Genomic DNA, 9874 nt, shown 5'->3' on the forward strand with positions numbered 1-9874 from the left:
TTCTCACCCACTGCTGAAGATTAATGCATCTTTCAACTCTCAGTGGAGAAGTTTCCTTACTCAGCAGATGGTGATTGACACAGAAACTTATGGCTTTCTAGTGTGGGGAGGAAGGGGCTGCAGAGTGCTTATCTCTAGGTGGGACGCCTCTGTCAGGCTTCTGGAGCTCAGGACTTAGGAATCATTGCAGAGGAGGAGGTGGAAAGATTATAAGAGCCAGAGGTGGTGGATGACAGTGGGGGTGCAGAGTTCTCCAGACAGCTGGCCAGTTACTCAAATGAACTCAAAGCAATGGTAACAGCATGTGCGAGTCCTATGCAAGCTCGAGTGAATGAGCCCACACTGGAGAACATTTGGGATTCAAGTTAGACTCTATAGGCGTTATTACCCAAAGAAAGTACATTGAATTAAATGTGGGGGCAGGGGGGGATGTAGGGAGGAGTGGATGGGAGAGGGAATATAAATGTCATCAAATTATATTGTCTGGAAATCGCAAAAATTCAATAAAAATGCTAAAAAAAAAAAAACCCACAAAGGTATGTCCCAAAGACCTGAATTATATGATCTCTAAGGATTCTTCCAGCTTTAACATTAGCTACCCATGATTTAAATGGCCTTCCTCTGTCTTACTTTTTCCTTACCCCACTGTACCTGCACTCTGACCCTTTTCCCTTCCCATGTGCTTCCCCCCTTCCAGAACTCTACATGTGCTTTAGGGAACTTCTCTAGCCAATCCTATCCCCCTGGATTCCACAAGAACCTGAGGCTCTGGTGAAAGGCAACTAATTCCTGTCCCATTTGACCAGACAGTGGCCCTAGCTCTTCCCTCTGTCCACTGGGTCTTGGTAGTAGAAGATAATGTTCATGACTTCTATGATATGAATCTGGTCAGTCCTAGGGTAGACACTGATTCCTCAGCCCAATGATGAGCTCAGATTTTGAACCAGGATGATATAGATATAGATAGATGCAAATATTATTGGCCACCTGCTGTCTTCTGTACCTTATAAGAGAATAGAAAATCCCAATAAATAAATGGATTTAGTTTCTACCCTCATGCAACTGAGAGAAACAAACCATGCTATCAGGAGGATAAACAGCTAGAGCAGGCAGGGAAGGGATGAGAAATGACTAGCCAAGAGAGTAGGAGTCCAAAAGAAAAGTTAGACTGAGGAGACTATGGTGCCTTCAAGAGATGGTTAAAAACCTAGCCCCGCTCCCTTCTCCACAGAGTAGAAAAACGAACATCTGTGGAGTGGCTGTGGGTCTTTACACACTGTAAACTGAAGTTCTCTGAAGAGGCCAAGCCGATGTTGAAGATTCCACATATGGCTGGTGAGATCTTGGTGATGGTGGAGCATTGAAATGCTGCACATCAGGAGCCAGAATGATCTCCAGCTCTTTAGTCCCATTCATTCATCACCCACCTCTATATCTGATCTCATAGGCTTTTAACTATCACCTAAAATGTTTGTAATGTATTATCTTAACAGACCATTAGCTTCCACCAGCTGAAATCTGAGAATGGCATTAGATAGCATCTGAAACCCATAGCACAGATTTCCTCCCTGGTGCCTCTACCACCATTTCTGGTAAATGTATGGATTTATGACTTTCTTTTATCCGGTGAATAGAACAAGTTTATTTAACCACATCTGTGGTGGAACATGTCATTCAAAGCAACCTGAATCCATGTGCCCAGACAATGGTCACCCATTTTTGGCTCACATGTATTGGGGGGGGGGCAGGGCGTGCCACAGCACACATGTGGAGTTAAAAGGACAACTTGCAGGAAACACTTCTCTCCTTCCATCATGTTAGTCCCAGAGATTGGACATCAGGCTTGCCCAAAAGCACCTTTACCCCCTGAGCCATCTCATCTCACCATCCTTAAACTGTGCTTTATTCCCTGTGGAGCACAGCAAGTTGCCACATTTATTCCTCAAAGCAATCTTGAAAGGTCAGTGTCCTTCCCAAGGATATGAGCATCAGAGACGTAAGGCCCTGAGCACCTGGTACAGGCTCCCAACAGCAGCATGGGATACAGCCAGCATTTGACTCCAGATCCATATGATTCCAAAGACTGTGGCACATGCTCCACCAAACTACTTCTCTGGGGTGTTTGGTTGGGAGAAAGGAAGAGCGTGAGAACCACATACCCACGTTATTCAGCATATGGTGCATGGGCAAGAGCCAGTCCTCCAAATCGAGAACAAGCATTCAGAAGTTGTGACAGAACAGAGCAGGCCAGGTATGGTGGCTCATGGTCTACATAGCAAGTTCCAGCCTGGCTACAGGGAGACCCTGTCTCAAAAGAAGTAACTTTATGGCTAATTTACTTATAAACAATGGAGGGTTGGAGTTTGAATTTTTTTCCTTTATTTCTTCAATAATTAATTTTTATTGAATTTCATAAAATAGTTTTGAGATAGTCTAAGAAGAGATGATCTCAAAGAATTCCGAATCTGTAGCCTTCCAGCCTGGTCTCTACTCACTGCTCCAATGGCCCTCTAAATCACCAAAACAGGACAGGTAGCCTAATGGGAGAACCAAATGCCTCAGGTTAAAAATCAAATCAGGAGTTTCTATGGTTTAGAGGAGGGATAACATTAGAGGAAAGGGAAAGGGAGAGGAAGGGAGCGGAGAGGAAATAAACTCAAGGTTCTTCTCCAGACTCCCTTCTTACTATTTTTACGATGTTAAGGAGATTGGAAAAGACAGATCAAGGCCTTGCCTTTTTCTTATTAAGAGAGCCATGCACTGAAAGTTTGATGTCTCTGCAACGCTTCTGGAGAGCTCCAGTAATCAAAGGCAGTATCGGACTTCTTGTGCCCAGAAGTGTTGGCACCTGCCTGTGACATCATGTCCTTCCTCTGTGGCCCCCGCCCAGCCCAGCCCTCCGCCCTGGCAGAAGTGGAAATGGTGCTCTGTTTGTTCCTCTGCCAAGTTTGTCCCTCAGCTCAGGTTCCCTCCATGGAACGGCCCCCGCCCAGCCCAGCCCTCCGCCCTGGCAGAAGTGAAAATGGTGCTGTTTGTTCCTCTGCCAAGTTTGTCCCTCAGCTCAGGTTCCCTCCATGGAAAATTTCTCCCAGGTCTGCCAGGGTTTGGAATCATCCAGGTTCCCAAACAAAATTTCCAAACGTCACTTCAGATCTCTTCTCTTGTTTTAAATATGGAGAAACCACGTTCGGAGACAGGGATAACCTGTTCACAGTTGTGACCCATATTCCTCAGCTCTCAAAGGCAGGTTTTACCGGCTGTATCATAGCACGATTCCCTGGAGTCCCCTCTCTATTCCCTATTGAATATTTGTGTCAGAACCCATCTTGGCATCAGGCTGCGGCACTGATTTTTCACTTACCAGCTGTATCATAGCACAATTCCCTGGAGTCCCCTCTCTATTCCCTATTGAACATTTGTGTCAGAACCCATCTTGGCATCAGGCTGCGGCACTGATTTTTCACTCTGAAGTTCTCCAGGCAGGTAATTTTATTCTCTTCACCCTGAGGGGAGGAATGCACAAAGCTGGCAGCACACAGTTCAAAGAAGGTGGCAGAGTGAGAATATACCCACCCAGCTCCCTACCTCCCCCCACACATCCAATCATTTCTCATCTTGTCTTACAGTGCAAACCAAGCACAAGTCTACACGAAAGCAGAAACCTTTACTGGTGTTTTTTCAAGTTAAGTGAAGCCAAGGGCAACGGCTGCCCCAGACTCCAAGGCCGTTGTCATTCAAGAAGGCTTAAGAGGGCCTCTCGCCACGGTGTTTGCTTGGAGGTCTGTTTTGAAAAACCAGGCAGGTGGAGTATATTTTTGTCTCCTGTCCAGCTACTTGCAAAAGCTTTCCACCTTTTTTTAAGGCAGAAGACAAAAATCCTGGCCCAACCTCAAATGAGGGGCTTTCTTTCCTTCAAACAAGTACCCCGAGAGTTGTTTCACCCCAAACTGGGTGTCCCAAGTTTCTCTGTCTCCTTCCTGGCAACAGTTGGTACTTGAAAGGCTCTGCTGCAGCCTCCTTTGGATGGCTAGGCCCAGTGCCCCAAGGATAACCTAGCGTTCATACAGTTCTGATGCCTTGCCAACAAGAAGCACCTGGAATTTTACAACCAGCTGGCCAATTCCAGCTGTCATTGTTTTAATTGCTAATTTGAGAATTAATTTTACAGAGAAGGAGAATTCTCTGCTTCAAAGCCCTTCTCTTTAAAAGGATGACATAGGAGAAATACAAGCTTAAAAATCTATCTTCAGAGAAGGACAGTTAAAAGCATAGATCAGCCAGATGGGAGGACTAATCTAATTTCTGCCGCTTCATAACTACATGGATGTTCACACTATGGAACAACCCGGGTTTTTAAGATTTCGATCTGACAGCAGAACCACTCTCATAAGATGCTCCAAAGAATAAAGTTAGCCATGTGAAACATGTCATACAGTGGCATATCTAACATTTATTGCACGTTTACTATGATCATTATCAATGTGATAATCCTCTTTTGTGGTGCAGGACAAACATACATGAAGGAAAAACTCCACTGACATTTTCTGCTTCCCTGTTTCTGTAACATGGAATGACATGTGCCTTTAAAGTAGTATTTACTGGATATTTGTTGAGTAAGTAAACAGTAAATGTTAGCAAGAATCAAGATAATTTGTTTTTAACCAGGTCCTTAGATTTCTATCAAAGTATTTCATAATTTAATTCACTTATTTTTGCATATTTCTGATTTCCAAGTTTTCCAAATGATATGCATTGACTTTTCTGTTTTTAATTACAAAATATTTATTTTCTATGTTTACCAATTGCTCTTCATTCCATACAGAGACTTTTGATGTTAATACACCCATATATCTTTGTTCTGGGTAATTTTAATGCACAATTTGAAGGCATTCATTTCCTAGGGTACACAGGAAGCCATAAAAATAAGAACTTTCTTCAATTTTAGTTGAAAGGCTATCAGTAGAATGGGAGAAGATGACAGATGAGATAATCTCTGTATTTTACACTTACTAAGCTTCATGTGGTAGGGTTCCCCTCATTTTCAAATTGTCAGTTTGAGAAGCAAAATCTCTCAAAACAAAAATTCCATCATTAGATTTTGTTAAATGAAATCTTTATTGATGCAAGCTGATGCAATAACCCCAAATAAATTTGGATGTAGAGCATCCAAATTTGACCAGTCAATTGGGAAAAGATTATTAACGTCTTTAAATACTTATCATGTGACCTAAACCATTTAATACTCAAAATGAAGACTACAGAGCTTGCTGGGTACTTCAGTATGGTACTATGGAGTTTAGATAGGTACACGATGATAGATGATAGATAGGTAGATGACAGATAGATAGATAGATAGATAGATAGATAGATAGATAGATAGATAGACAGACAGACAGACAGATAGGTAGATGATGGCTAGATATAGATAGATAGATAGATAGATAGATAGATAGATAGATAGATAGATAGATAGATAGATAGATAGATAGATAGATAGATAGATAGATGATAGATAGATAGATAGGTAGATAGATGACAGATGATAGAGAGACGATAGATAAGATAAATAGAAGATAGATGATAGGTAGAGATAGATGATTGATAGATGATAGAAGATAGATTGATAGATCAATAGATAGATTGATAGATAGATAGATGGTAGATAGATAGATAGATGGTAGATAGATAGATAGATAGATAGATAACATGATAGACGATAGATAAGATAAATAGAAGATGGATGATAGGTAGAGATAGATGATTGATAGATGATAGAAGATAGATAGATGGTAGATAGATAGATAGATAGATAGATAGATGATAGATAATAGGACATGATATGATATGATATATAATATGATGATATGATAGGTTTAGATATAGATGATATAGACATTAAAACAAGACTGAGAGGCCTCAGAGTTGATGAACACATGCATGTGCCATGATGCTGGCAAGAGATGCTTTGCATCTCTTTTAATTGATGTTATTGAGTTGTATGCCTTATAATAAAATGGAAGTTGTTAAATGTAAGACTCTATGTTCTGTGAGTTGTCCTAGTGAATTATCAAACCTAAAGATGGATAGAAATACAGTTATCCTGGGATCCTGGACTTAAAACAAGCATCTGAAATGAAGACAGTCTTGTAGGATTGAGTCCTTAAAATGTGAAGTCTCATGCTAAATTATGGTGGTTAGTGTTACGATACTGTAGCTTACTACCACAGACTAAGCAGTTTATTTTTTTTTAAAAATAGATATTCATTTATCCTATGATCTGGAGCCTGGGAAGTCAAAGGACATGCTGCTAATCTCTGTCCGCTTAAGCATCTGCTAAGGGTTTTCTTGCTGCATCATACATAACATGGCAAAGGGCACCAAAATGGCAAAACTAACTCCATTTTATTCTTGCTGACTTTTCCTCAACCTGTGTTTCTGTCTAGCTGCTGCCACCACCACCACCACCGCCACCACCGCCACCATCACCACCCCCACCACCCCCTCTCTAACTGCAGGCAGATCAGGTCCCATGAAGGCTACACCTATATTTCAGGAGGTACATTGTTTCTACTATACTGAGAAACTCACAACTAGTCAGACAGAGTGCCCTCTCCCAGCTACACCTGCATCTCCATGGAGTCCATTGTTTCTACAACTCTGAGAAACTTGTTTTTCCTAACAGAAACTTAGAAACTTTTGGCTAACTGAAAAGCTCTTTGTTAACTGACCCGCCCCTGGTCTGGTGTAACCATGATGACCCAATGTAACTGTGGTTATTGGCTTAGTCCCTGGAATAATGTAAGTTTGGTTTTAAGCTTTATAAACCCTGCTCTGCTTCTCCTTGGGGTTGAGAATTCTTTCTGGAGATAGCCTCTCTCAGCCACCAGCTATTACTAACAAAAGAACTCTTAATTTGACCATTACTATGTGGCATTTCTCTGAGGGTATTACAATCACATGGCAAAATAGAGAAAATGTGCTAGAGAGAGTTTGATTTTATAATAAAATCATTCCATTAATCATCCAGAATGGATTAATCCCTCCATGAAGAGAATTTCTCAAGACCCAGTACAAAATGCCCACTTCTAAATGCCACTAGCATAACAAAATGCTTGAGGCTGTACAATATATAGAGAAAAGGTTTATTGAGCTCAGAGTTTCAGAGGCTGAAGTCCAAGAACAAGTGGCTCTATCTGTTAGGTCTCATTTGGCAATATGGTGTATGGCATTGTGATTGAAGTGTTTGAAAGGGAGATTCAATGGAAAGACAAGAAACTATGGAGATTCAGGGTTCATACTGCTTTTATAATAACCCACTGTCTAATTAACTAGGGTTCCAAGATAACTGTTTTACTCCCTTCCAAGGAGTCCTGTAACCTAATTAGTCCCCACTAGACCCCATCTCTTATAGAGTCTGCCACCTCCTAACACTGTCACACTGAAGACTTCCAACCTATGAATCTTTTGGATGCATACTCAAACTTATCCAAACCACAGGATCCCAAAATGTGAAATTTAAGGGCTACTTTTAAACCATAGCAATACCCAATGTTACAGCTCCTTTTTTTCCTCTCCACATATTTACTAAGAAGACTGTCTACCTTCCAGTCAACTTACAGCCCATCTTCTCCACACTATACTCCATTCCTCTTATTGGAGAAAGAATCGTTGATTTCATGGATGAACAATGAGAGTCTGACTTTTGTCTGTCCATGTTTCTAGGCTAGGTGGAGTTAAGAACCTTGACTTTTGGTCTTTGCTATTGAACAAAATGACTGAGGGACAATAACTTTGTTAGATAAAAAGGTGGCAGGGGTTGGGATTGCTGTGAAACAGAGAGGACTCTGACAAAGCGAGAGTTTATTGGATTGGTGGGGCTGGGTCTCAACTTGGGAGTAAAAACCAGCAGCCTAATGGCTGCAGAAGGGCAGCTTATAAAGGGAAAAGAATGCGGAAAAAGAGTATCGTTCTGCTGTTTGGGGCTGTTTGGGACTGTTCAGGGAGGGTTCAGGGTCTGTACCTGGTGAAACTTATTGAGGAAAACATCTACTGTAAAACATGTTTTCTAGAATTACAGGGTTCTAGGAGCTCATTGCAGCTACAGGACTTGGGAACCCTGTTTGTCAGCGTGTGGAGCATGCTCTGGTGATACATTGGGTCACCAGTTCCTGGAGCTACTGTTGTCAGCTTGCAGGTGGCTGGGAGTTAGCTGACTTAGTTCCTCTCAGGGGCCTTATGGTTTCTGGGTCTGGGGTCACCTGCACCTTAACCCTATCAGGCTTTTCTTGCATTGACCCTGTAAGCATTTATTCATTCTGTAGGTTCATACTTTCCTTTTCAATGCGTATACAAAATCCTGGAGAATGACTAGGCAGTCTCCTTGTCCTTAGGTTCAAGCCTTGTCACTCAATGCATTGCTACCAGCAGTGAAGCCAGATCTCTTGCCTCCATCTACCAATGCTTTGTGTGTCTCTTTCTCAGCTGGTTCAAAACTTGGCAGCAAGGTGGGATTGATTAATTAGCATCCCTGTGACCCTCGGAATCGATGGCATTGTTTTGAACATTCTAAAGCTTCTTTGGTATCAACTATTCCACAGAGTCTCAGTGTGAGGGAAAAGACTTGTGGGTAAGAGAATGCATACACAAGTAAGTTGGTTTAATTTTTTTTCTATTTGTAGCCCAGAATTTAACAATATTATGTAACAAAAAGAAAAAAACTGTTCTCTCTGTCCTGCTCAAACGACCTCACACATCTTGGAAATGCTGTAATATTGCCTGAAAATACTTTTAGTTTCAGGAGAACTTGTGCAGGGTTAGGCGGCATATGTTTCCGTTTGTTGTTTTATGTATTTTATATTTGCTCAGATTAGGGAACCAGCCCTTTTAAAGCCAGAAAGTGTGTATAAAATGTGTGTTGAACAATAATTTTTCTTAAGGTTTATTTCATTTAAAAATAAAATAAAAATAAAACCCACCATGGATCAAATGAAATGACCCGATTAAAGACAACCTCTCTCTTCCTGTATGACTTTTCATAGCTGTGGGACTAAAGTTTCCAAGGTATTATTCTTGACTGTTTTCCTAAATCACCAACATATTGAAAACAGCTGTTAGGTAGGTCCGAGGCACTAAAAGGAAAGAGCCGAAGGTATCCCTTTCTCCCCCACATGGGCTGAGCCACTGCCCAGCAGGTGACCTTGGAACCTTGTGATTTGGGAAAGACGCACTTTAGTTGAAATACATTGTTTGTACAAGGTCATTATTCCCACCCCATTAGATTTTTGAAATTGAATTTTCAACCCAGGTGCATTTAATGAGCGGCTGAGATTCTTCTACTAAGACCACCAGTAAAATAAGGATCAGGAGCAGACAGTTACCACCTATGTGCCCTCAGCTGCCTTGCCAAGTCCTCAGGTCAACCGCAAGGTAGATCTCCCTCCAAATCTTACAAGTAAAAACTGAAACTCAGAGATGCAAAAAGACACAGGATCTTCCTCTCAGAGGTCACGGAGCCCAGTGGGTGGCCAAGAAGGGACTGGGCCTGAGTTGGGCTGGTTACAGAACCAATGTTATTAACTAAAACATACTCTAGGAGAAAAAACCCAGACCAAAAAAAATCGAAAGGAGCATGTGCACATGCGGAACAGACAGCCAGCAGCTCCAGACTCCATAAATGTTTAGCAAATGCCCAGGGCATAGAACCTTGTGTTTAGCTTTAAAGTAAAACCATCTGATGAAACCTCATTTCCTCCTGTAAAACAAGGTTTAGGGGGAAAAAGCGATCTGAGAGGCTGTAAGGCACTGATATGGCTGTCAGTTTCCCAAGATGTCAACTGCCAGGAGAAAGAAGAGGAAAAAGCTGGAGCTGTGGCCC

The sequence above is a fragment of the Nannospalax galili genome, unplaced genomic scaffold (genome assembly GCF_000622305.1).
Source record: "Nannospalax galili isolate Female #2095 unplaced genomic scaffold, S.galili_v1.0 scaffold356, whole genome shotgun sequence".
Taxonomy (NCBI): domain Eukaryota; kingdom Metazoa; phylum Chordata; class Mammalia; order Rodentia; family Spalacidae; genus Nannospalax; species Nannospalax galili.